The sequence below is a fragment of the Brienomyrus brachyistius genome, chromosome 10 (assembly GCF_023856365.1).
Source record: "Brienomyrus brachyistius isolate T26 chromosome 10, BBRACH_0.4, whole genome shotgun sequence".
In the NCBI taxonomy this organism is placed as follows: Eukaryota; Metazoa; Chordata; class Actinopteri; order Osteoglossiformes; family Mormyridae; genus Brienomyrus; species Brienomyrus brachyistius.
Genome location: NC_064542.1, coordinates 24546282 through 24572447, shown reverse-complemented (window position 1 = coordinate 24572447; position 26166 = coordinate 24546282). Strand labels below are relative to the sequence as shown.

The window sequence follows — 26166 nt, the reverse complement described above, 5'->3', positions numbered from 1 at the left end:
TTAGTGGAAGTTTGCATTAACTTGATTGGACAAACGGGCTTCCAGCTGAAGATTGTGTGCATAAAGAACACAGCATATGCAAGTGTAGTTATTTTAGTGCAATTTGTCTTCCACTGCCCCTAAGCCATCAGCATCCTGGTACAAATCCTATTGTTTTCAGGAATCAGTGAGTCACCTTGGACTGGAAAACAGCCGGGAGAAGTGTTCTATTATTATCCCCCAGTATAATTAGACCATTCAGAGTCACTGTTGTAAACAACGTATTTGAAATAAACATACAACACAAACCATAGCATTGAATTACATCATTCTGGATGGGTTGCGCAGTCTGTAAGTGGCCATTTTTAGCACAATGTTGCCATGGAAAAATCCCTATTCAGTAGTTGGGCTTCACCAACATCTTGTAGGTGGGTGTAGCATCACTCCACATGACGGCCTAGTCTCATGAGAGTGGATTAAAGCAGGAAGTTGTTTGTGAGAAGGTGCACAGCCATGAAGGCAGTTTCCAGCCTCCCCACCTCCACCTCAACCTCCCAACCCAAACAGAAAAAAAATAAAAGTTTTGAAAAAAGAATCCAGTTTTAGCTCATGGAGTGTAAGCAGAAAACTAACATTTCTGGACGGGTCCCTGGAGGAAAACAAAGGTAGCCCTATTTTTCTTTACCTCAAATAGATTTTTACTGGGTGAAAGACAGTGAAATTTGAACTGCAGTCTGAGAGTCACTGGCTGAAAGGACCAATTCACCTCCTATTCCAACGGAATCCATAATCACCTTTAAATAGCCATGATGTGTCATTTAACTGCCATAGAATATGTAGCACAATGAATAAATATGAGAAGCTTTTATTGGAGTATTACCTCTGCTGACTGGAGTATGTTTTAAAAATTATTTTTCATTTTAATCGAGTTGCTGCTTATATTCCCACCATCTTTAAATTCCTGAACAAGAACAAATTATTTGTTTGTTGTTTTTGTCTGAACAAACCAGCAGATTTCTAGTGTAATTGTACTGCTTGCGATATTTAGGTATAACAAAACTGGATTTTTTTTTGAAGAATGTGTATAGTTTCTGCTACATAAGTATATAAAAATGTATAATACTGTATAATAATAACAATAATAATCATAACATGGATGTAAGTATATATTACACTGGTTCTGCACTAACATAAATCCCAAAAACCACTGGCCCTTTGTATGTCATGGTCTTATGCGGCTCGACTGGGAAATCTCCGTATATGAAATTTTCCAGCCCATGAAGGTGGTGCAGCAGCTAAATTAGTGTTCCAGGTATTGGAGTATGAGTCAGAGTGCCAGCTGATGTGGAACCGCCAAACCGTTAGGTGGGACCTGGAGGGGGAAGGATGGTAACTCATTCCACACCTTCTCACCACTGGCGTAGGACCAGAATAAACAGCTTCATACAACAGTGTTTTCCAACTCGGTCCTTGGGGAGCCCCAGACAGTCCACGTTTTTGCTCCCTCCCAGCTCTCTGTCAGACAGTCCACGTTTTTGCTCCCTCCCAGCTCTCTGCCAGACAGTGCATGTTTTTGCTCCCTCCCAGCTCTCTGCTAGACAGTCCACGTTTTTGCTCCCTCCCAGCTCTCCGCCAGACAGTCCACATTCTTGCTCCTTACCCGGAGCTGGGAGAGAGCAAAAACATGGACTAACTGGGGGTCCTCGAAGATTGGGTTGTGAAACACTGTCATAGAAGCCTGTGCTGTTTGTTCACAATCGCTTTGCTTCACATTTCCACTGCCGACTTTTTTCCTCTCTGGAAATATTTCAGTTGTCAGCTGCTTACGTTCTGCTAGTGACTTTTTAATGCTCAGCTATCACATTTCCTCTTATCTCATAGTTGGCCATAGTGTAGGTTTGCTTCTGTGCATGTGCCGTGTGTGTGCGATGGCCTGGCGTTCCATCCAGGGTGTCCCCGGTCTTCTGCCAAGTGCTTTCCTGAAAAGGCCTTAGGCTCAACAGAACTGGCAGTAAAGATGCAATTAATAAAAGATGCAAGCAGGAATGGCTGAAATGGTCAGTTAAATAAATACATGCTAAATGCAATATTGCCGGATGAAAAAAAAAAATGCCTCATTATATATAATTTGACTAGAGTGTGGATTTGTGTTTTAACCTAATTAAATTCATAAAATAAAAAGTCTTCAAAACCTAGCAATATGCAACACTTGTATGTTTTTGTTATCTGTGTTTATGATTTTGTTCTTGCGCTCATGCTGTCATTTTTGCCAGGGTCTTTTTGTGCAGGTAAATAAATAAAACGTATTTATATAAAATCAAATATGGCTTATTTTTATGCTGACACACTTGTGGGTATGTGGGCCAGAAGCTCGGCGTATGGGTTTTCACATGAACATCTTTCTCCTGTTTGTGTGGTGGTTTGATGCACATATAGAGCAATATACAGTAAGATTGGTCGCAAACATGAGTATCTACATTAACAGTCGGATTATCGTAGATTGACTGCCTCATTTGCCCTATTGATGATCTTTTTCAGAAAGTGACGGTCCAAGTCGGGGATTGTGCTCACATTTTCCAGTTTACCGGAGGCATATTTTTAATGGTGCAACTAAGAAGTGTTTATTACTTAGTAATTGGCAGTATTATGCTATGAGACTCCACTCAAAGGTCACGATCAAGAGTTTTATTGTCCTCAACATTTCTAGTGCTGTCGTAAATTAAACAAGGAGAGCCATTGTCTATAGACCTTGGCTCAGATTCCTTATCGTGACGCTTTGCCAATTTTCATGGAAATTAAAATAGTAATTATATATGTACTTGTATTCACAGAAACAACATCATGTTTGAATGAGGTTCAATGCTTTCAGTTATATCAATAAAAGAACACGATTAGATTGTAGTTATTTTGTGTCATTGTTTTTTATGCTTTTGTTTCGGTTTTAAAAACCCTTTTCCTTGGTTTCCAGAGAAAATGCTGCGTGTTGGGATCAGGGTCAGTAATAGAACACAAACCTGCAATAGCTACTCCCAAACTGCAAAGCATGTGACAGACCGAGGGAGTGATGATTTCTTCTAAGTCGGCGATTTACAAAAGCAGGAAGTACGCTCTGGGATTCCCCTTGGCCAACCAGTACCTTTCGAAATTGGCCCATGACATCTGCAATGATCCCGTAATCTGAAAGTGCCTTTTTTCATTGCCTGCCAGGCTCTGTTGTCAGAAGCGATTCGCATTAAAGACGTGCTGGAAATCAGCTGCTATGCACAAACATACAGCACTTAAGGGCTGTTTCACTGGCAAAAGGATGTCTTTGTGAAACATTTTTATGACAGAATTCCACATAAATTACTCTTTGTTTCCAAAAGCTAAAGCATGCTTTTTGTATGGTGACATTATGTAATAAATGAAGTCTTATTGATGCACCTGGGTGTAGAATTTATTCATGCATATTGTTTACTGATATCCATTGTCCCCGACTTACAACCAATGCAATGTATGATAACTATTAAGTAGATGTTTGTAAAAATAGATTTTGAGTGATCGTATGGCGGACAGCGCTATGCCACTAAGTGTCTATCGTGGGTTGCAGGGTAGTTGCTGTGTTTAAGTATCACATTGTATAGCGGTGCAAGCAGCCCAGTTTCAATCACATCTCCCAGTCTCATTCTCACAACTAAAAGGACAAGAGTCCATTTCGACGTACGACCTGTCTGCCAGAATGGAACCGAGTCGTAAGCAGGGTTTGGGTATTAAGAACCAGCTCCAAATTATAACCGAGTCTAAATTTTCAAGAACCAGGCATTCTATGAGACTTTTGAATTATGATTTAACTTCTCGAGTCCAATATGTGCATTTTCAATCAAATATGTAAGAGTTAGCAAAGTAGCCTTAACAACAAAGGGCTGGACAACCATTTCCCAGCTCACTATGTCACAGTAACGGCACGTTACAGAGATGAGGGCAAACTGAGACAGAAAGTACTAAAAACAAAACAGTTTTTAAAGCACAAACATGAGCAATGGTGGCTAAAGAAAACTGCATTGTTCTGCAGGTGTTTGGCATCTTCAATACAATAAATGTTGTTGATGTATAAAATGCTGCTAATATGGATGTGACAATACAAAGGCTACTGTTCATAAACCTTGGCTGCTTCGCCCGCCCACTTATTCTGGGAACACAGAGTCAGTGGCATCACTCTTTTTGTTTTAATAAAATGTGGAAAAGACAAAACTGCATCAAGTAACTTTTGTTGCAAAAGCTGAAGTTGAATAAGGGCCGTTTTCTTGTTATAGAAGCATCCATCCATTTTCTGTAACAGCTTCTCCTATTTCGGGTTGCAGGGGGCCAGAGGCCTATCAGAAGGCAGTGAACGACCCATCGTAAGGTAATACTCACACGTAGAGACAATGTGGGGGGAATCCCTGGGGGACACTGGGAGAACTTCACACATGGCAGGAACTCCAGTCCTGAAACCCGTGCTGCAAGGCAAGAGTGTTAATCACACATGTGGGAGCACAATGCTGCCCCCATTCTTGAAACATTACTGACATATTTTTTCACTATATTATAATGAGGACTCAGAATCGATAAACTGGTTTTTTCATCCTGCTTGTCTCGTACCTGCACCACTACCTCACAATGACTCTCACACACTGATGTAATCTATCAGGCTAGACCATTCTGACTAATCTTGCTCTGTTTTGCTTCCAGGAACTTCATGCATGCTTTCCAATGGTAGCCTGATAAATACCACCCTGCTGTTTGCTGCAGAGCAATTTATGGCCTTCCTGTGCGTAGAATGACATCCTCAGTAGGTACCTGGGCCCGGAGGGAACTGTGTGTTGTGCTTTCCGTTTTCGATCGCACCAAGAATGTTGTCCATCTGCACACCTGTAGACAACATATCTAACTAGTAAATATGCATTAGCTTCTGTCGGCCGTGTAGCTCCATGGATGTGTTTACTGGTGTTGGTACATCATTTATTTATGCAGGCAAAATGCTTTGGGTTTGGTTGGTTGTGCTTTCTAGTGAAAGCCAGAGGGTATAAATGTTCCGTACAAGATTTAACATGTTCAGGAGAGGAGGGGAAAATCCAGTACATTGTCATTTGAACCAAAAATAGAAGACAAACACGACAATTAGGATTGCTTGTAAAGATAAAAGCGGAGGCCATTACTGTTGCCCATCTGTGGTTTCTAATTACTGAAGAATTCCTGTTCCTTTATCTTATATGTGAAGGAGGGAGGCGGGGTTTGGTATCACATCTTAGCAGAGAACCAGGGCTTGCATTTTAAGGGACCTTTGTAAAGGATAATCTGTCATTTGGAAAAGATTGTTCTTACATATGACTATGCAAATTACTTGCTTTGTCTTGCACTTCTATCTATGTTTCTCCGTGAGACTCACCTAAAACACGAGTGCAGCCAAAAAGTGTTAGTGTCAGATAAAGGGGAAACAAGCTGTTACAAGAAGACTGATATAGGCCCTGTTATGTTGATAAGTCCTATTATGTTGCATCTAAAGGTAATATCTACCTTTCATCTACCTTCCATAATCCATCCATCTGTCTTCTTATTGTCCTATGCAGGATCTCAAGGGATTTTGCTGCCTATCCCAGAAGCTATGGGAGCACGGCAGGGAACAACCCAGGATGGGACACCAGTTGTTTTTGGACTGTGGAGGGAAATCGGAGGGAAACCCGGAGGAAACCCAACAACACACAAGGAACATTTAACCTACGCACAAGGAGCCAAGGTGGAGACTCAAACCTGCTCCCAGAGGTGTGAGGCAACAGTGCCAACCACTGCATCACTGCACCACTGCACTGCCCAGCATTCATAACCTTTCATCTCTGTTGCAGAACATGAACGGCAGAAGGCAGGGTGACCCAGCACGTAATGCCAGTCTAACACAGGACGCACAAACACACTCACAAAACAACATTATGGGCAATTTAGAGACACTAAATTACCTAACTACATGCTCTTGGACTGTGGGACACCGGAAGACCCAAAGGGAAGCCACACAAACACAAGAAGATGCAAAGTTCACACACGCAGGTCAGGGGCAGGAATCCTACACGCGGCCCTTTAATTACTTCATTGCATTCCTGAATGCCCTCTACACATGGTACAGCAAATGGCTTTGCCTACAATAATAATAAACATAAAATTCGAAACAATATTAGATTGTTCTGTAACAGTATTTGATAGGATTGTGTGGGAGCCTGATCTGTGCTTGTACTACTGTTCTGAGAATAAACACTTTTAGTGAACTTAGAGACATAATAAATATATTCATATAATACATTTTGCTGCTAATATCTGGCATAGTAGTACGTGTAATAAAGGATTTCTTTGTATATATGGTCCAATCTTTTGCTGAAGAATAAAAAAACAAAACCTATTGTATAGTTTAGTCCAAAGCTTAGTGTCTGGTCTCAAATGTAGAAAACAAATAAAGTTTAAAAATATCTTTCATGGTTATCCTTAAATCACCTAGTAATTATTGCTTCACAGAAGCACTTCCGTTTCCCTCCAGACTCCATGGGGAATAATATGTTTACACCCTGAGTAAGAGGCTAAGTCCTGGTGCTCCCCCACCAATGCTGTCTGATGTCTGCTCTGCATTCCTTCAGCATGTTCTCAGCGCAGCCAGCAGCCGGCGATTCTGCAGCACGTCTGGCAGACCTCTTCTCGGGTTAATTTTAGAGTCTGAATCAGCCGGGATGTCCCAGAGGAGCAGTACTTGTAAATCAGAACTCAAATGACCTTTACTGCGAGAATCCAGAATTCAGTCTCCAAGCATCACAGGAAACATAAACAAGCATGACAACTTGGAAAATGAACATAGGCTATACTTGATTGGGCTTGAAAATGGAAGCGCATGCACCATTAATGGCACATGGGTCCCCTTCCTTTCAATAAATGAAATGCCAGAGTCTGGCCAACATTTACTGACAAAAACGGGACAAAGAAAACAGTGATCAAAGTATATGTCTGAAAAAGAGCAATAGTAATGGATCTATAAATATTTTTGCTGTTTAAATGAAGGATGTTATTCGATCGAGTGCAACCATGAGGTAAAAATGTTCCGAGTTGTGCTTTGCCCTGTGGTAGTTCTCTGTTCCTGTCACTTATGTGAGAGCGGTCGGTGCCGAACCGTGTCTTAAATCAGCCATAAAGAAACAATAATTTATCATCAAATTTATTTCTTACCTGTTGGTTACCTTGTTAGGCTTCCTTATCCATGATTGGATTGGTTTTAATATCTTTGGTGAGGCTTTGTGGACCTTTCTTTTGACAGCATACCTCTCGTTTTCAACAAATAAATAATGGTAAAATAAACCTCGAGAGAATTCTATAAATAATCTCAACTGGTGTTATCCTGCCTTATGTGTCTGGGCCTGGCTTGCGTAGTGATTTTTTCTTTATTATTTATTTAGTTTAAATAGAGATTCCTGACAAAGTCAAAAAGCCTTGATGCAGTAGACAAATTTATGTGGCGCTTTTATGCGTTTTAAGCTTACGAAGGGGTCAGTGCCGACCCCAACACCATAGGAGGGTTAAAATAAATGTTATGCAATCATCCGATTCATAATATGAATTTTAAACACAAGGGGAAAAAATGGAAATTAAAAGAGGGAGCTATTGGGAAAATAAATATTTATGCAAAACAGACACTCAACATGTGCAAGACAAAAAGTTGCAAAATTGTACATATTAGTACTGTAATGTAGCTACTTATCTATGTAAGCACCATGTTAAGGTGCTACCGCAACCATCCAGCCATTGCAAATTGATTTTCCTGATTACTCCACTACAACCATTAAACGAGTAAAAATGTACATTGTGCATGCAGTTATTTCTTTGTCTGAGTTATAATACCATTAAGATACCAAGAATGGATGGAAAAACTGGTCATAACCACTGAATCAACTTAACTTTAGGAATTTGGATACAAAACCATCCTTGTGCTTCACTGAAGCTATATCTGTTGGTTCAAGGGGAATATATGTACTGTGGTCTTTATGTTTTATCCATATATGTAATGTACTGTATGTGCATGACAAGCAAGGTAGTTCAGCAAGAGAGAGCTGGGATGTAATGGGTTAATTCAGCCTGGCCTAACCAAACTCTTGGTAAGAGGCAGTGACCAGACAGGAAGTGGATCTTATGAAAAGAGTGTCTCTGTTGGCCGTCTGTAACGTCTGTTACCTGCTTCAAAGTGCTACCGAGCTAAAAATAGAAAACGTCAAAATCCTGCATATTTATGCCAAGGAATTGAAGTAGTTTTATAACAATATTTCATTGTTTTCCACAATGAAGTACTTTACTTATCCTCCCCAAAAATAATTAGACTATTAGCTGAACAAAATAAAACATCGATAAGCCATTGAGAGTTGTTTAGAAATTGTAGTGTGAAACAGACAAGTGAGAAACAAGTTAATGTCTCCTTGTGTTTCCTCAAGGAAATAATTTTGTTACAATCCTATTACTTTGAATATAGTATTTGATAAACTTAGTTTTTATACTTTTTTCGGAATGCTATACACTTAAAAAAAAAACTCTGCATCAACTATGACTGGGTCTTGCTGTGTATTTGCGTAATTTGTTTCCATATTTTGATCTCCTTGGAGACAGTGGCTGAAGGCAAAATAAACATCGGACAAGCGATGGAAAACCTTAGCGAGAAGAAACCGAGGAAAAATCACAGGACTATATCAGTTAGTCAACGAACAAAAACAAAAAATGATTCATACAGTAGAAAAGATCTTTCGGATAAGCTTGGCTGTATGGGTCTGCTTTTAGGTGTAGGTTGATGTATCCATGTCACAGGAAGTGATGTAATTGCTGATCTTTTGCAATGCTAATGTGTTGCATCAACAAGGCCTCCAAACACCCCTGCTGGAACATGCTTTGGGAATTTGAGGTACCAAGCAACTGCAGAGGACTGGTTTCATCCAAAGTTTAAAGCTTGACATGAACGGATTTGTAGCTAAAACAGTGAACTCCCCCGGTGTATAAATGACATGGTCATCTCAAGGTTTCCGGAGACTGCCTTCATTCGACATACAAAAATGACAAAAAAGACACCAGTCTTGAATAACTGAAATCACAAATAACCTGCTAAGCAGAAAATTCTGTCCAAGTACAACTGTTTGCATAATTGTTGATGACATATGCAGTTTCTTCATTATCATTATCATTTATCACAATTGAAGCCTGTTGGTATTTTTTCAGAGGATGCTTTTAAATTTGATCGCACGACACTATTAAAGTGTTTACCATGGGCGGAGCTTAGTCTGAATGGAGATAAAGCATCTAGGTTGCCTGCATTGCTCACACTTTGATATCAGTTCCTGTTTGTAGCTCCCCGTCTCAGCTGCTGATAACCAGCCTACAGGGAGCTAAACATGCTTCCTGTTGTCTTTTTTGTTTATCAAAGAAGGACGATTTTCATCAAATCCTTACTTACTGAATGATATATAATTATGGTATACCATTGTTCGGTATATAAAAACAGGGGTGGCTAGCACTATTACCTTATACTACTAGAAGCAGGGTTTGAGTCTCCACCACGACTCCATGTGGAGTTTGCATGTTCTCCTCGTGTTTTCATGCGGTTTCCTCCGGGTCCTCTGCGTTCCCCTCCACAGCCCAAAAAACATGCTGGCATCCTGGGTCGTTCCATGCCTTGCATCCTTAGCTTCCAGACCTTCTGCGACCCTGAATAGAACAAGAGGGCACAAAATGGATGGAAATAAAAATATTTATTAATTCGTAGCATTATTTTTATTGTTGCTGTATGTGTGTCGTACATCGGTTAACCCAGACTGTAGCTGTATTCTAACTCATTGGGGTTTCGCTCCTCATTATTGAGGTCTTCATTGTGATCATCTGTGCATCTACTGCATGGCAAATAACGTAAAGAGGAACAGGACAAAAGGGTCTTTCGTTTTAGGCCAAGACCAGTAGTCATGTGTAAAGGACTTGGTATGTGGTTTGCAGACAATGAGGTCACCATAATGTGCGGAGCAGCAGAGTACAATGGGAAGCTGAGAGGTTTCAAATGGCTGGATTCTTTAGCCTCAGTCTTGGCAGATCCAGGGCCACAGCCAACCACAGTGGACTGTCTGCAGGCAAATAGAAATGGCATTCACTGTTTCCTATACAGCAATTCCATTGTCAGGAGAATAATACTATTAGAAATGATTTGCTACAAATATACATAGATCTGTGATGCAGTACTGGAGACGTGTTTGGAAGGAGGTTTGTAGTGTATTTGGTGGTTTTTGACTGGTCAGCTATGTATCTTAATGCTGCCTTAATGCATTTTTTGGAAGAATATTATGTAATTTATGGAAGAATGTATGTATTTTCACATGACTTCCCAAAATCAAAACCAAATTATTATAGTAAAATAGAGTAATGTGCAAAAACGTAGTCATCCTGTTAATATGCAGTAAAAGTATTTAAACTTTTTTGCACGCCTTGTTTTAATGTATTATATTCAGTAACAAAGGGTGTGTGACGGAACTTTTGGATTAAAATGTCGCAATAGTCACAATAGTAAACAAGCATTTTTGTGATTATTGGACAGTACTTAAAGATTAGCAGGAATGAAATAAAAGAATAAATGAAGTTGTGTTTTAACTGACATAGCAATGCTGATTTGTTTTGTATTATGCTTTGTTAAAAACAAACAATATCACTATTGTAATTACAGTGACAAAAGAAAACTTTAAAATTGCTCATTACAAAAAATGATTGACGATTTATTTAATTGTTCTTGGTTTTGCTCATATATATTCTTTGGCCGGCTGGCTTTCCATGGTTGCCGTTGGTTTAAAACGGCACCTTTCACTTCCTGTCTGAGCAGCACAGCCACCACACACATTAGGGGGATCCGATTTTTCTTCAAATTTTTCAGCAGGTGTTTGCACATCCTCCTTTTGGCAGCCTGGCAGAGAGTCTGACACGAATAATCTTGAGATTTACTGTACAAACCACGGCTTACTCTAACGCTTTAATGCTAGTTTGAAATCTAAATTTGTCAGCAAAGCTTGAGGGGTAATTGAACCTCTATAAACTGAACACAAAGGCCCTCGTACAGAAAAGGAGGAGAAGCATTTTTCTCATGTCTTTATACTTCATACCTTGTCTGTTAGGCGTAAGGAAGTGAGAAACAGCAGTACAGTCACAGACATAGAACCAGTACTGCTTGTGTCCCTCCAAGCACTCAGTCAGATGGACTAAGGATTTTGGACAATTCTATAGTCATAATTTTTGCTTTATAATTACCCCAAAACCACAGAAATACAGCTGGAACATTGAAATAAAAATAAAATAATGTCTGCAGGTACTTTATAGAGAGTGGTGCAGTGGTTAGCACTGTTGCCTCACACCTCTGGGACTGAGATTTGAATCTTTGCCCTGGCTACGTGTGTGGAGTTTGCATGTTCTCCCCATGTCATCCTGGGGTTTTCTCCAGGTACTCCGGTCTCCCCCTGCAGTCCAAAAATCAGCTGAAGTTAACCGGAGTTACCAAATTGCCCGTAGGTGTGAATGGTTGTATGGGCCATGGTGCCATGGGACGGCACCCTGTTCTAGGTGATTCCTTGTCTTGCACCCACAGCTTCCAGGACAAGCTCCAGACCACCATAACCCTCCAAAGGACAAGCAGATACAAAAAAATGGTGGTACTTCTAACATCATTAAAATTAATCACAAGGTGTGCTGTCCCAGCTAATTGCTCTCTGTAGCTAGTCCAAATAAATTAGTCATGCAAAGGCCTCTCATGTGAGGCAGATCTCCAGCAGGCTTCCCATCAGGGTTGGGGGCTTTCGGATAGAAGAAAACATAAAGGAATCTGCCTGGTCAAACCTGGGCTTGCAGCTGTATACGGCGGCCATTGACGTGCTGACTCCTGGGATTAAGGGTGAAGTGCTCTGCTCTACACACCTGATTTTATTCCCCCTCCAAAAATGAATCCGACATTCCTTTCTTGAAACCACCCCATGCCTAAAAGATGGGGATGTTGTCTGATGGCTTGCATCAGCAGTGGAGAGAGAGCGATGAAGCCGGCGCTGAAGCGAACAGCTGTGTATGTGCTCCTCCCCCCGAATGTTTGCCGTCTTTCAGTCGTCACTTATTTGCATAATCAGCTGGGAGCAGTTTGCCCAGGAAAGAAAAAAAAAATGCTGAATGGCTCCATTTTTGAGCCACAAAAACATGTTCACTGAACCTTACTTGTGCTTTCCTGCGTCTCCCCAGAGGTATATGCAGTGTTTACTCTCTTTTAATCATATGTTTTGCAGGATAAATGGTGATAATCTCCTTGCTTCAGAAAAACAACCTAATGTTGACTAAAAAATTCTTGTACTCAGTGTTTGCTTTTAAGAATTGTGTTATATTTTTGACCTGATTCATAAATGACATTTTTTTCCAGAACTAAAGCACCCTCTTATATAACATTCAGAATTCCAGATGTCTCTCACAAAACTCAGGCTTTTTATTTTAGCCATGAAGTCCAAATATAGAGCACTTAAGGTCTAGTATGAAATGCTTTTCCCATTTCAAGATCTTAAAGACCACAGAAGGTGCGTAAAACCTATTAGCTACATTCTTTTGGAAATCAAATTTTTCACCTTCCCTTGTAAAATTACAGTCATAAGCATTGATTTATAATAAGTAGGACATGTGACATACAAATGATTAATGAAATATTCCAGTTTTTAGATATACAAGCAAGATATAGAAGCATCAGTATTACAACAATAGGCACCCAATCAGCCTATTAAAGCTGTTTGTTGCATAAAGTAAGGTGCCTTCTGCATAGTGTATTACATAGTATGTTACATAGTGTGTTACATAGTGTATTACATAGTGCATAACATAGTGTATTACATAGTGTGTTACATAGTGTGTTACATAGGGTATTACATAGTGCATAACATAGTGTATTACATAGTGTATAACATGGTGTATTACATGGTGTATTACATAGTGTATAACATAGTGTATAACATAGTGTATTACATAGTGTGTCACATAGTGCATAACATAGTGCATAACATAGTGTATTACATAGTGTGTTACATAGTGTATAACATAGTGTGTTACATAGTGTATAACATAGTGTTTAACATAGTGTGTTACATAGTGTATAACATAGTATATTACATAGTGTATAACATAGTGTGTTACATAGTGTATAAGATAGTGTCTTACATAGTGTGTTACATAGTGTATAACATAGTGAATAACATAGTGTATAACATAGTGTATAACATAGTGTGTTACATAGTGTATTACATAGTGTGTTACACAGTGTATTACATAGTGTATAACATAGTGTGTTACATAGTGTATTACATAGTGTGTTACACAGTGTATTACATAGTGTATAACATAGTGTATAACCACTCATTTTGTTGCTGGTCGTTCTCTTCCTCCTTTACCTTCACCTATCTGTCATTATAGCATTTTCCAGTACATGTAGTATGTAAAATAATATGACAGCTAAAATATGAACTCAGTTTATTTTTAATATATAATGCTTTTTAAATCCGACCTGCAGATATATATTGTTTTTTTTCTCTTCTGATGTCTAAAGTACAGATATGTTTAATAGCAGTAAGACAGAGATGTTACTCTCATGGAACCCTGATCTCTGTCCTATTAAGAACTTTGGCACTGACTGGATGTAGTTCACCTCAGGTCACACTCTTCTTATCTGGGGCTGGTTGTCAGATATACTGTGGCCATGACCCTCACAGATATGTACATATGTTTATTTCAAGCTCATAAGTCTGTTCCATGTCTATTGATTGGGATCAATGTTCCTGTCCTGGGGTGAAGTGTCCTCGGAACACTAATCCCCATCGCGTCTTACATACTCACCATTATGCTTGCAAATAAGTGTTTCATATATATTTTTGTTCGTATGAATTTTACCTGCCTTACTGCTGTATGCAGAATGACAGCACAATAATGAAGTAATTTCACAGCCAGTCCAAGTATCTGCAAATGAAACTGAATGAGAACCATTGCCCTGACAGCCCATAATTTAGTTCGTCACTGTTGTAGTGTAACACTCTTTGTCAGCTGCCTCCTGTCGCATCTTCTTTTCCGGCAGCCTAAGGCTAACGTCACACATGGCTTGGAGTCTTCATGCATGCTTAATGAATGTCATAAGGTCAGCACTACATCTTTCTAACATGGACTTTTTGCAGTTTATTATTGTCAACGTGCTGTTTCAGGCCCCCATGCCTGAGCAGCTGAAAAGTGGCCTGAACAGACAATGGGGGCATTTTGTCAAGGGTCTCTCGAACACTGCGTAAAACTCCACGTAAAAATGCAAAGTCTTCTAATTCGCCTGCTCCCCCAACTCACAGACACACCAAATTCGTACGCACGCTTAGCCTGCATCCCAGCATGCAACGGCTGCTCCACATTTTACACCCATGTGCCACTCAACATCCCTTCAGCCTCCCCAGGCGTATAAGCCAATCCAAACAAAACTGTGGATTTTGCACCTTTCCTCGATTAGCACCATCGCAATACCAAAAACAGCTCAGAACACACAATCAATATTTAGAAAGGCAGCACCTGAGAGATTAGGCTCAGAACATTTGTGTTTACTGTGAATTTACACTCGTGATAACGGCAGTGTTTATTTTGTGCAGTAGGCGCTGCATGTCGTACACGCCGAGCCCCAGGATGGCACCATCCACTGACAGTGCATGATTGAATCGTTTTAACAATTGACTGCTTCTGAGAATTAGCCTGAAGCTACTACTGTAGTTGTCATCCTGTTAGCCTAGATCTTTGCATTCCATTGACTGTGTTAACTGTAGCTTTGGGTCTCAAGTGGAAAATTTAACATGAATTCTTCAGCCTGCCCTGATTACCTCATTAGGAAAGTTCAGGGTACAGTTTGTATTGACACTGCCTTAATTATCAGATTCTAAGCTGTCGGCACTGTTCCAGTGCATTTTAAACATGCCCCACCCTGTGAAACTAAATTTAGATCCCACTGTCTGAAATAATTATAGACTTCAAAGATGACATTTCAATCTAAGGTGTGTAACTAGCTGCCAAACAGCTGCCATCATTTACGGTGATAGATAACCTGCCAAAAGTTCTGTCAGGTGTTCTGGCTAATGTCTTCTGAATGTGTTAAATGATCCTGGAAAATCTGGAAAAGGGACAGTGGTCGTTAATGGTGCTTTTGGCTGGGTCCGGGTCTGCATTCCTGGCACCACACATGTTGGTATATTGTGTTTTGAGAGATGATTCTTAAGTTGTATTCCTCAGCATCCTCTCCAACAATTACCAGCTGAAGAGGGTCCACAGCAGTCATTTTGGGGGCTGCTACTGCAAAATATGTGACTGCATGAATGACTGAATGAATGAATGAATGAATGAATGAATGAATGAATGAATGAATGTTACATTTCTATAGCATTTTTCAGGACTCCCAAAGCACTTAACAGAAGCGATGGGGAGCCACAAAAGAGGAAACCCCAACGTAACTGGGCATTTGTGCCCCCAGTGAGAAAGCAGCCTGCTAAGGAGCTCAGCACTTTAGCTTTCAGAGAGAACAGAAGGAATGTGCAGGCTCACCGAGGGGGTGTCTGTCTGGGGGGGCAGAATGCACGGCCCTGGCCGCATCCTCCACATACGCTCATTCACACCAGATGGCAGCTGTGGCTCAATCCACAGATCCGCTCTTTAAGCCGTGCATGTGTGTGTGTGTGTGTTTGTGTGTGTGTGTGTGTGTGTGTGGGGGGGGGGGGTTACATAGATCACATTTGTGGTAAAACCTGAAACTTCCTGAAACTTTTGGGGACCTTTTTCAGGTCCCCATTTGGATATTCTCAATTTTATAAAATCTGTGAATGCAATCAAAAAAGTAAATATGCCAAGTCTTGTATTTTGGTCGGTTTCTTGTGGGTAATGTTGGAGCTGGGTAAGGTATAGGGTTGTTATAATTGAGGTTTTTCCAATAGGAATGAATGGACAGTCCCCACAAAGATATGTATACAGGCATGTGTGTATGTGTGTGTTTGTGTGTGAATGGCAGTGATCTTTAGCTGACAGAATTGCCTAAACCCATCCACTAAACTACTGACTACTTTCAAGCACACATTGTTTTCTTTGAAATCAGGCTTGTGTTGTATTGTGCAGAATCGGTTTAATTGTGTAGTTTGAAGGAATGTATGTAACTTAGAGTAAAGTGCATCCCCGGGTTCCCCTCGTTTTGTGGTTGGAAAGTACTAGGGACTGAAGATCATGAAAGGTCACGGGATTCCGGGTGACATCAAAGGTATCGGATATACAGAGATGGTGACTGAAAAGAGACCATTGCTTCTTGGGAGGAAACTTCATACTAGGGTTCCAGGACAGTCCATTGTTTTCCCTTCTTATTAGACTGCAAAGCGTTTTATGGAATAATGCAAATTGTACTAGCAGACTGTCTAATATTGTACTTCGGTTATTACAGTGGAAAATGTAATTGCAGTTTCTAAATACCAAATAACTTTTAGACTTTTCTGTTGCAATTTAGAAAACTCTGCAATAACGATATTTAAGACTTTCGGAAACGGTCATGTCACGTGTGTGCTGGAGGTTACTGTCATACTGAGCAGTGATAAAATATTTCTTCGAAAGACTATGTACAACCTTCAGGTATTTACTGTCTGAGATAGACAAACAAAGTGCTTCTCGTGCCTTGCGTAATCCTGTGATTGAGATCCCAGCAATGTGACCGAGGGCTTGTATTCGTTAACATGTACTTCCAGTCAGGTAAAAATGCACACCTGCATTGCAGTGTAAAGATCTAGGAATACAGTTGCCGCAGGGCATCACCAGACTAACCTATGCGCCCACCTCGCAGTTCTGAGCCGCGTGACTGCTTGTTGCTATGGAAACAGGCCGTCTGCTCAACTCCCTTGATGATTACGTAAGTTTCTCCAGTTGCACCCAACAGTCTCTCTGCTTCTCTCAGCAGCAGTGCAAGGTTGAGGATCTAGGACAACAGACTGCTGTAGGAGGAGTTTGTGAGTAAATAAAACTGGGCAAGTAGACAAAAGTGATCTGAGGAATAATGTTGTTTATCATTTTCCGCAATTGTTCGAATGATCCACTAATGTTCGTACTTGGAAGTCTTTAGCTTTTAATCATACAAAACAAACACCAAAACAATTTTCTTGATTAGCCTCCATTAACGCATGGTAAGAATCTGAATGGCTCAATGCTTGCAAATTTTCCTATGTTTTACATGCAGAATGAGGCAGGGAAAAACTCACTGTGCACCGGCAGCGGCAGGCAAGCCGGCCACAGTCAGGGAGTGTCTGTCCACACAAGCAGATGAGTTAATTATTGTTGCATTATTACTCTTTCAGTAATTTCTCAGGACATTCTTAAGATACGGACACCCAGAAGTGATGCCTGGAATTTGATCATATTAATGTTCAACAGCACCAACTAATTTTCCATCCTAAAGAGAATAACGTTTGACACAGGCAATCTGCATCTTGTAAATATTTAGTAAATATGAATGTGGTCTTACTTTATTTGCGTTTATCTGACTTGTGTCTCCATTTTCCATAGCCTATAATACTTTCTGCTATTGTTTTTCACTGTCTTTCTAATGAGTTCTGTTCTGTATAGAGCATTCGTCCCCAATTAGACTTACAAATATTTATTTTTGTGCATTTCTGACACTTCAGAGGTGGACGTCCATGTGTTTCTATAAGTGCAGGTTAGGTCACTGAATTTAATAACACTGTTTGTGTTCAGTGAGCCAGCATCCACTCTGCTCTAGGGCCCGAATCAGATCTAATACTTTTGCTAAAAGCCAAAGTGACTCCTGTTAACGAATAACCACTCAACCTGTTACCCAGTAACACTCTTCTGCTGCAGCTGCCGTGTCTGTCTTTTAACAACTATGATGTTACTTCCACTATAATATCCATCCATCCATCCATCCATCCATTTTCCAAACCGCTTATCCTTCTGGGTCGCAGGGGGTCCAGAGCCTATCCTGGAAGCAATGGGCACGAGGCAGGGAACAACCCAGGATGGGGGACCAGCCCATCGCAGGGCACACTCACACACCATTCACTCACACAACATTCACTCCTACAGGCAATGCAGCAAGTCCAATTAGCCTCAGCATGTCTTTGGACTGTGGGGGGAAACCGGAGTACCCGGAGGAAACCCCGCGACGACATAGGGAGAACATGCAAACTCCACACATGTGACCTAGGCAGAGACTCGAACCCGGGTCCCAGAGGTGTGAGGCAACAGTGCTAACCACTGCACCACCATGCCGCCCCTCCACTATAATATCATTATTATATATGAGCGACAGAATACAATGGTTCCCGCAGTCTCATGTTGTGGCAGAAGCAGTGGAGATGCTGCAATCGGTCAGATTCCTTTCAATATCCATCCATGTTTACCGCTAGCTGACTTACATTAAGAACAAGCCTATGTGAGAACTTCTGTTTTGGGCAGAAACAAACCATTATGCGACTTACTAGATTTGGCTAGTTGGGTTGTTTGTGTGGCGTCTGGGAGCACACAGCAAAGAGGGCTGCTAGTAGTTCACATGGCAATGAATACAAATTAATGGGGAGATGGTGATGTAAATTTCCTTGTAACATGAATGTTTAATTCCTCTAGTGTAGGGCACTGGGTCATGAAATTTGTTTACATAATTTAACTCTGACTAAATGTAATCAGTGTGGAACAGAATAACCACGTACATGCAGTTCCTCTATTATCTGCCCCCAATAATACTAATATCTGCACTTAAAGTTCAGTTAGTCTGAGCAAACTCATAGCAAGCCCAGTATGAATGTTTGTCTAGGTTTCGGACAATGAACCTCTAGATGTTTCACCTGTATTCTTTCTATTCCAAACCAACCACATGCACCTTGATTCATTCATGTTTTTTAATTATCTATGTTATTGATGAGTCTTTGTGATTAGTGCAATCGGGAAGCTCAAACAGACAAAAAAGCTTCACAGGATTCGTGAAAAACACAACAATGCTTTGACCTTTGGGTCCAAAGTGAAAAGGGTGTGATTGTGACCATTTGGTCCCACAGTCAGGAACCTGAATTTCCTGTGCGGGATAGATTGGTGAAGTATCAAGGCTTGATACGAGTGCAGCACTGGCCATAAGTGATCTTGCTAATTATACTTTCATAATAGTTCATTATTGCATTTTTTGCATTTTTTTTACCTTCTGCCCTCGTGAATGCTGAATGTGACTATAAGAGGAATATATAAATTCTGCTCTTTAGAAATCTCTCAGGTTTATAATGTATATGAAATGGTGATCTCTGCATGCTTTGCACAATCAAATCCAGATCATATTTTATTTAAGACAAGAGCAATAGAAAAGCTTAAAAACGTAAAGCTCTTTCTCATCACTTACCTGGAATGAAATCTGGGAGCTGGGGGTTAGGGGCCTTGCTCAAGGACCCAGAGACGTGCCGAGGCTGGGTTTGAACCAGCAACCTTCTGGTCACAGACACAGAAGCTTAGCCGATTCTGCAGTCTTTCCTTATGTTTTTACTTCTATTTTTGCATGATGGACTACTGCACACATTTCAACTCATTTTTTAAAGACAGCAGTTTTAATTATTACAGCGGCTGCCCTGCAGCAGTGTTCAGAGTGAATATTTCGTGGAATTGCGTGTGTGGCTTTTTCCAGGAATGAACGTCAGACTTTCAGTCCGAGCCACACCTTTAAAAGATGACTTTGTGAGATCGCGTTGCAGTAGTTAATACTAAACTGCTTTTTAGCTAGAGGTGCTGATACAAATTAAAAAGCCAGGTTTCTTCTAATTATTTGTAATTACATTACCAAATAGTCTAACAAGTCATGAAAACAGGAGAGATTTTTGTTTCTTGGCCAGTCCATGGTAATAAAATGTCTTCACGCAGATTACAGTTTTGTCTCAAACTGGCTAAATTAATGAAATGTGTTTATATTGTATGGTATGTTTCTTATGCACTGCTGCACGGATATTTTGGCAACAAACTTTTACAAAAGGTCTGCAGGATCAATGAGTTTGTGGCACCTTAAGCTGCCAACAAGATACTGCTCACTGCAACTGGCAGGCAGGAAGCTAACATAATAAATCCACCAACACGGAAGAGCCAGTGGACAGCTAGCAACTGCAAACTAGTCACACTTGACCAGGTAAAGTATCGTTGACCCAGTATTAGGGAGTTTGGAAATCAAAAGTTCACACAGCTATTGCCAGTTGTAAAATATGCTCTGACAACCTGTTTAACCTACTCACAAAACTTTCAGTATTTTGCTGTATCAGCTTTGTGATCCCATATTTAAGTATTATGTGGTGAATTGCATTTTATCCCACCATGTGTAATTCCCACAGGCTGGAGAACAAGTTAGCTTCCTTGCAGTCTTCACTTATAATTGCTGGTATCAAGGAGATGTCAAAATCGGTGTCGTTGCTTCCCCACAAATTCAACCAAGTCCTTCGCAATAAATGTTGTTTGTCTCCTTGAGTTGGAGACGGCTTATTTCCCTCCATCTGCTGTCAGTCAGCTCCAAAAGTTGCATAACACGGAGTAAACAAACAGCAGTAGCATATAATTTTGGCAACATGTTGCTAGAAGGCGGTAGAATAGCATCGCATGCATGGAGATCATTAGGGGGGATCACGGAAAGGTTTGCTGAGCAAATCATGTCTGCACTACAAACACACTTGCACAATCCGCTTGAGACCTAAAGGGCAGTCAGGACACTGGGGCCTTCCTGGCAGTGCTACAGGGCACAGAGCTTACAAAGCTGTGCCTTCAGGCCCTCGGGGCAGACCACTGCACTGCCAGCCTGGCAAGCTGCGCAGTCTCGTATGAACATTCCGTCCTGACTTTAAACTCATCTTAAAATGGCCCCGGTTTACAGACTCGTATGACATGGCATGCAGGGCCGCTGAACTGACTGCATCGTTATCCTCAACCATCACTTAAATGAGGCTCCGTCATACCAATCATTCTGCTACAATTACTATGTCCTTGGCAAAGGTTATAATTACACTGCAGTAGGAGGTATGTCACATGTTGCAAGGACATAGTGTTTCAGTATTAAAGTTGACCGTATTTGAACTAAACTATGAACATGTTCTTATATTAATTACAGTGGAATTATTTTTATTATTGTACCTGTAACCCAATAGGTTGTAGGCGACATAGCAGTAAAGACTAGACCTGTAACTAGACTGCTAGTTCAGAGGGGCCATCCATCCTTCTTTTATACTGCTTGTTTAGTGCATAGTTATGGCAAACCTGTGTACTGACCCAGGGAGCATAGCCAAGACGCGCAACCTAGATGTGAAATGAGCCCATTGTAGGGTAGACAAACTCACAGACCAAGGTTGTGCTTCTGGCCTGCAGGAGGAAACTGGTCTACATGGAGTACACCTATGCAAACATGAGGAGGTGTTATGCGATACCCAAACCTTTGAGGCCAAAACCCCAACCAGTGAGCCACTGGTTATGATGCTGCCCCAGTAAAATGACCATCTGTGCAAATGAGTAGAAAGGAATTCTTTGAATTAAAAAGCATAACGAAAATCTCTGAAGGAGATTCATGAACACTGGTTGGAATATAGCTATACTGCGTCCTCTCCTCAAGTGAGAACAGTGACCTTCTCATGTAGCACTTCAACTTTGCTCAAACCTGGAACCCAATGAGTGACTCAGGGTGACAGACAGCTCTAAGCTTACGAGACAACGATAGGAATATTCTTGGCAATCCAACAGCAGGCCTGCTGGCCCAGAGGGTATCTGTGTGAGCTGCACATTACAGAACTGAAGTGACCAGCCAGTGAACCTGGCATGAATAATTAAGTACATAATTTCTGTGTAACTTTCTTCTTGGAAACACGTCATCAGATCAGTAATTATTCTCACTGGGTCCGTTCTTAATGTGCCTGGTGTGTTTAGGAAGAGAATGTGTCTTATTTTAAAACGAGCTGCCAGGGGCACCGGCGGGGGAGGGGAGGTATAGAACCCCTGTCAGATTCAGGAGACACAGCACTTGTCAGGGGCTTTTGAATAAAATTATACCTAATATTGGGTGGAGGTCATAAGGTGACATTTTGTCAGGGGGCCCAGAAGTTCTAGCTACAGCCATTGGGTTACAAAAGTAGTTTTATTCATGCCGTATTCATGTGTCTGTCCAAAAACACACCACTCTCAATGATTTCATATCTCAATTAATTTATTTAACGTCTGTTAGGTTGGGACCGATACATAACCATAGTTAGGATTAGGTTTGTGTATTATGTGATGTCAAATGTGGCATCTCGACAAGCAAACAGCCCAGATGATTCCTAATGTCAGACAAGCAAGTTTTCATTGGGAGTATTTAGCACTGGGGTGGAGGAGGTTAATGAATCATTGGACCTTCAGAATTCTGTAACCGACACACATCAGGCAAGTTTTATCCCAGTTCCACCATCTATAAACAAGCAAAGTCATGCATTGCTTCTAAGCTCCAAACACACATCAAGCCCTCAGTCAGTATGAAAGGCAATATAATATCTGAAAAAAAGTCTGCATGTGCAAATAATCACTGGCTTGAACCAGGTTGGACACATTCACGTTTCATACTGAAGGTTTTTCCTTTGAACAAGCTCTTGCATTTTTATATATTACGCTACAGAGCTGGAAGGTCATAGTTGGAATGGCCATCAAAATGTGTGATTTATTATAAATCTATATAAGCATAGAGTCACTAGCAGTTTCTGAATAATCAGTGAAAATGGCAATTCAACATTTCAAAAGATCACATTTTTAAGCACTTGCAATTTTTTTGTATGGCTTCAACATGAACATAAGCATTCCTGTTAGACTTGAGAATGTATGAACACAAGCATTCTTCATCTCTGAAAAATACTTCTAATTCAATCCTCGTCCTTCATCCAGTGTTTTTTTTTTGCTGGTTAGACATTTATGAAATGTGTGAACCGCCGTGAACGAGGCCATACCAGAAATTAGCAACTCAGATGCATTTCCACATTATAAGACATTTCTCATATAAATATCTCGATTTTTACATTTCATTCGATATAAAAGGAACAAAGATTGCCGCAAGAGCAAAGGTTTTGTGAGAATTCTTTTGTAATACACACTCACAGCACAAAATGTGGAGAGTCTACAAAAAATGTAGAAGATATTCTTTTTTTTTGTTTTGGAATAGGATTATGAAAGAATTCCACTGGCCTGAGGCATGCTGTTCAGTCATGAATCACCATCCACAAAGGGCTGCACCTCTTTCTCAGGTAAAGGACACTGAACATAATGGCTGCAAAAAAGTGAGCAGCAGATCTTGAAATTGTTTAACCCTATATACCAGCGGTGCCCAATCAGGTCCTCCACGACCCATAGGCAGTCTCATTTTCTGCTCCCTCCTTGCTCCCGCAAAAATGTGGACTGACTGGCAGGGAGCTGAGAGGGAGCATAAATGGGGACTGTCTAGTAGGGAGCTGACAGACAGCATAAATGTGGACTGTCTGGTAGGGAGCTGACAGACAGCAAAAAATGTGGACTGTCTGGTAGGGAGCTGAGAGGGAGCATAAATGTGGACTGGTCGGGAGCTGAGAGGGAGCATAAATGTGGACTGTCTAGTAGGGAGCTGAGAGGGAGCATAAATGTGTACTGTCTGGCAGGGAGCTGAGAGGGAGCATAAATGTGGACTGTCTGGTAGGGAGCTGCGAGGGAGCATAAATGTGAACTGTCTGGTAGGGAGTTGAGAGGGAGCATAAATGTGGACTATCTGTAGGTCCCCGAGGGCCAGGTTGGGAAACACTGCAATATACTAAATACAAGAATCATGAACCTTCCATTTCAAATGAATGTTCTGTGATTCACTTGATTTACAGTACATGTCAAACAATAGTAAATCTACAGAAGTAGTCTTTGGTAGAAACTTAATTCTATAAATACTTACTTCAGAAAGAATAATTAAAAAATGCATTACTTTCATTGGACATTTGATATCAGCCTCCCTTGGAACAGGTTTGACTGGCATTTCCTGTGCATGTATGAAATGTATGATTGGAATTATGTAACAGTACGTGAAACCATCCGCATAATTATATGTTTAAAATGGCATGTTAAAAAAATAACAATAAATAAATTGTGTTTTTGGGCCTGGGTATTGCAGACTTTCACCAACTTTGATGATAATTATAGACAGTATCTGTGTATCTGTATGTACTCTAATAGTAAGCGAGCTTTGCTTCTTTTTAGAATGACAATTGACCTAAGATTTTATTTTCATAAAAATCTGTTAAACTTTTGCCTTTTTTAATTTTGGCATTGAGTTTATATATCATGCCTTGAAGTGAAATTGGTGCACATTGCATTCTAATAGCATTCTGAAATATTTTATTCTAATCCAAAAAATATAAAAAATAAAAAAAATCAAAAATAAAACCTTTTCTGACAGGGCAGCCTAGTCTATAAAATGAGCTGCAGGGTTGCCCCAACCACAATTTTGTTAGGAAAATGAGCATTTAAAACCCTCACCAACGTCCACACCCAGCAACAAGAATGTAAACAACCCATTCCCAAGCACCTTACTGAAAACATTTTTACCCAGCCAAATGGAAACAGTGCACTCCCAGAAAGCGGACCTCCCTCGCTGTGTGCGTAAGGCGTCCTCTCTCAAAAGCAGGCTGAAGAAGAAAGCTCTTCAGGAGCTAAGGTGGTCCCTGGGAAATCACAGAGCCCCGAAGCTGTTTATGTACACTGCCTCTTTGTCTGTATGTGCATGTAAACACCGTGCATATCGAGGTCTTCAATCCTCCCTCTACATTAAGCAATTAAGTAACAGAATGAAAAGAGCCCAAAGAAGGCTGCCGTGAAGACTGGAGACCCCCATGCGTCTATCCTCGCCTGAGGCTTAGATGGTGGTACAGTGGGTGAGAGAGGGGATTATTTCACTTGGAGGTAAGGTATTCCCAGGATGAAAGGCTCATAAATATCATGCCATACACGTGAAAAAGAAAAGTTCTCAGCACAGAGTAGGCATACAGTACAGAGAGGATAAACGTCACAGGAAATGGTCTGTTTTTAGTTCTTATAATACCGATGCTTTTAATGTTTGCATCAGCCTTTGAATCAGTGTTAGCCTTGATTATGGTGCTTTTCATTTTATAGACCCGGAAAGTTTCCACACTTTCAGAAGTTTTTGGTTGCGATGAGGAACGTTCAGGATGACCTTAGAGATACTGCTAGTCCTCTTCACCTTGATCTGGCAAAACAAACAAGGCAGGCAGCTACTTCCCTGAGGAACACACTCCTTCAAAAGGCCATCAATGTGTAGAGTACTTCAGCTCCTGCTTTCAGACAGAGGATTCCTGTGCTTCAGACATCGGAGAGAACCTGGAGGTAACAGAGGAATCACTGGAGAAGGAGTGTTTTTAAAGATTTATACTTCAGGCATTTGCAAGTAAATGTCATTTGTGGCCAGAGGAGACGGATTTCACTTTGTTGAAAGCTCATAATTATGATTATAAGAATATCAAAACAAAAAGTCTTTTTTCCTGTTGTGTTTATTGTGTTATTAGTCATTAGTTTATACAGTAAATAATAGTAGAATATATTTAGTAAATATTAACATAAGTGTGTCTGTGTGTTTAATTGTGTGTAATATGTGCATTGTTGTGTATATAAATATACCCCGTCAACTGTCCAAAAAAGCACATGAGAGTATTTTTTAAGTTATGGAATCTTGCAGACCTAACAGCTTTGGTATAATTACTGATTAATTACTGATTTAATCAGAGGTGGTATTAACTGACGCTTGACTATTAGTAGTCATGATTGAGGTAGACTAAAGGCATTAGCTGAAAGCGATATGAACCACAAGGCTTTTCATCGATGGACTGGTACTTTGACGAGAGGTGATATTAAATTCCATGATGAGCTCAAAAGCAAGATGATTAATTATTGGCAATTTAATCTGTAAACAGAGTCCATTAAAACCTGAAAAAATCAAGTTAACAGCTTAGTAAGTCAGGCCATGGGCTGCTCATTCTTACATTTCACATAGTCTTTACTTATATTTACTTAAATTTAGATAAATTATGTCATGTACATTTTTACCCTTTTACCTATGTATGT

The 26166-nt window shown here is 40.5% G+C and overlaps 2 long non-coding RNA genes across 2 annotated transcripts in view; one reads left to right on the top strand and one right to left on the bottom strand.

Annotated features, from left to right (window-relative positions):
* The window catches only part of LOC125751021 (uncharacterized), a 42297-nt gene extending 30262 nt beyond the window's left edge, over positions 1 to 12035 (bottom strand). Inside the window, exons 1-4 of the long non-coding RNA XR_007400488.1 lie at positions 11944 to 12035; positions 10004 to 10115; positions 9525 to 9708; positions 4375 to 4457 (exon numbers count right to left, since the gene is read on the bottom strand). This is a non-coding gene — a long non-coding RNA (uncharacterized LOC125751021). The remainder of the gene's footprint in view (positions 1 to 4374; positions 4458 to 9524; positions 9709 to 10003; positions 10116 to 11943) is intronic.
* A 4958-nt stretch (positions 12036 to 16993) lies between these two features.
* Positions 16994 to 25926, top strand: LOC125751020 (uncharacterized). Its single transcript, XR_007400487.1, has 3 exons — positions 16994 to 17045; positions 23237 to 23318; positions 25201 to 25926. It is a non-coding gene; the product is annotated as an uncharacterized LOC125751020 (long non-coding RNA).
* The last annotated feature ends 240 nt before the right edge of the window (positions 25927 to 26166 follow it).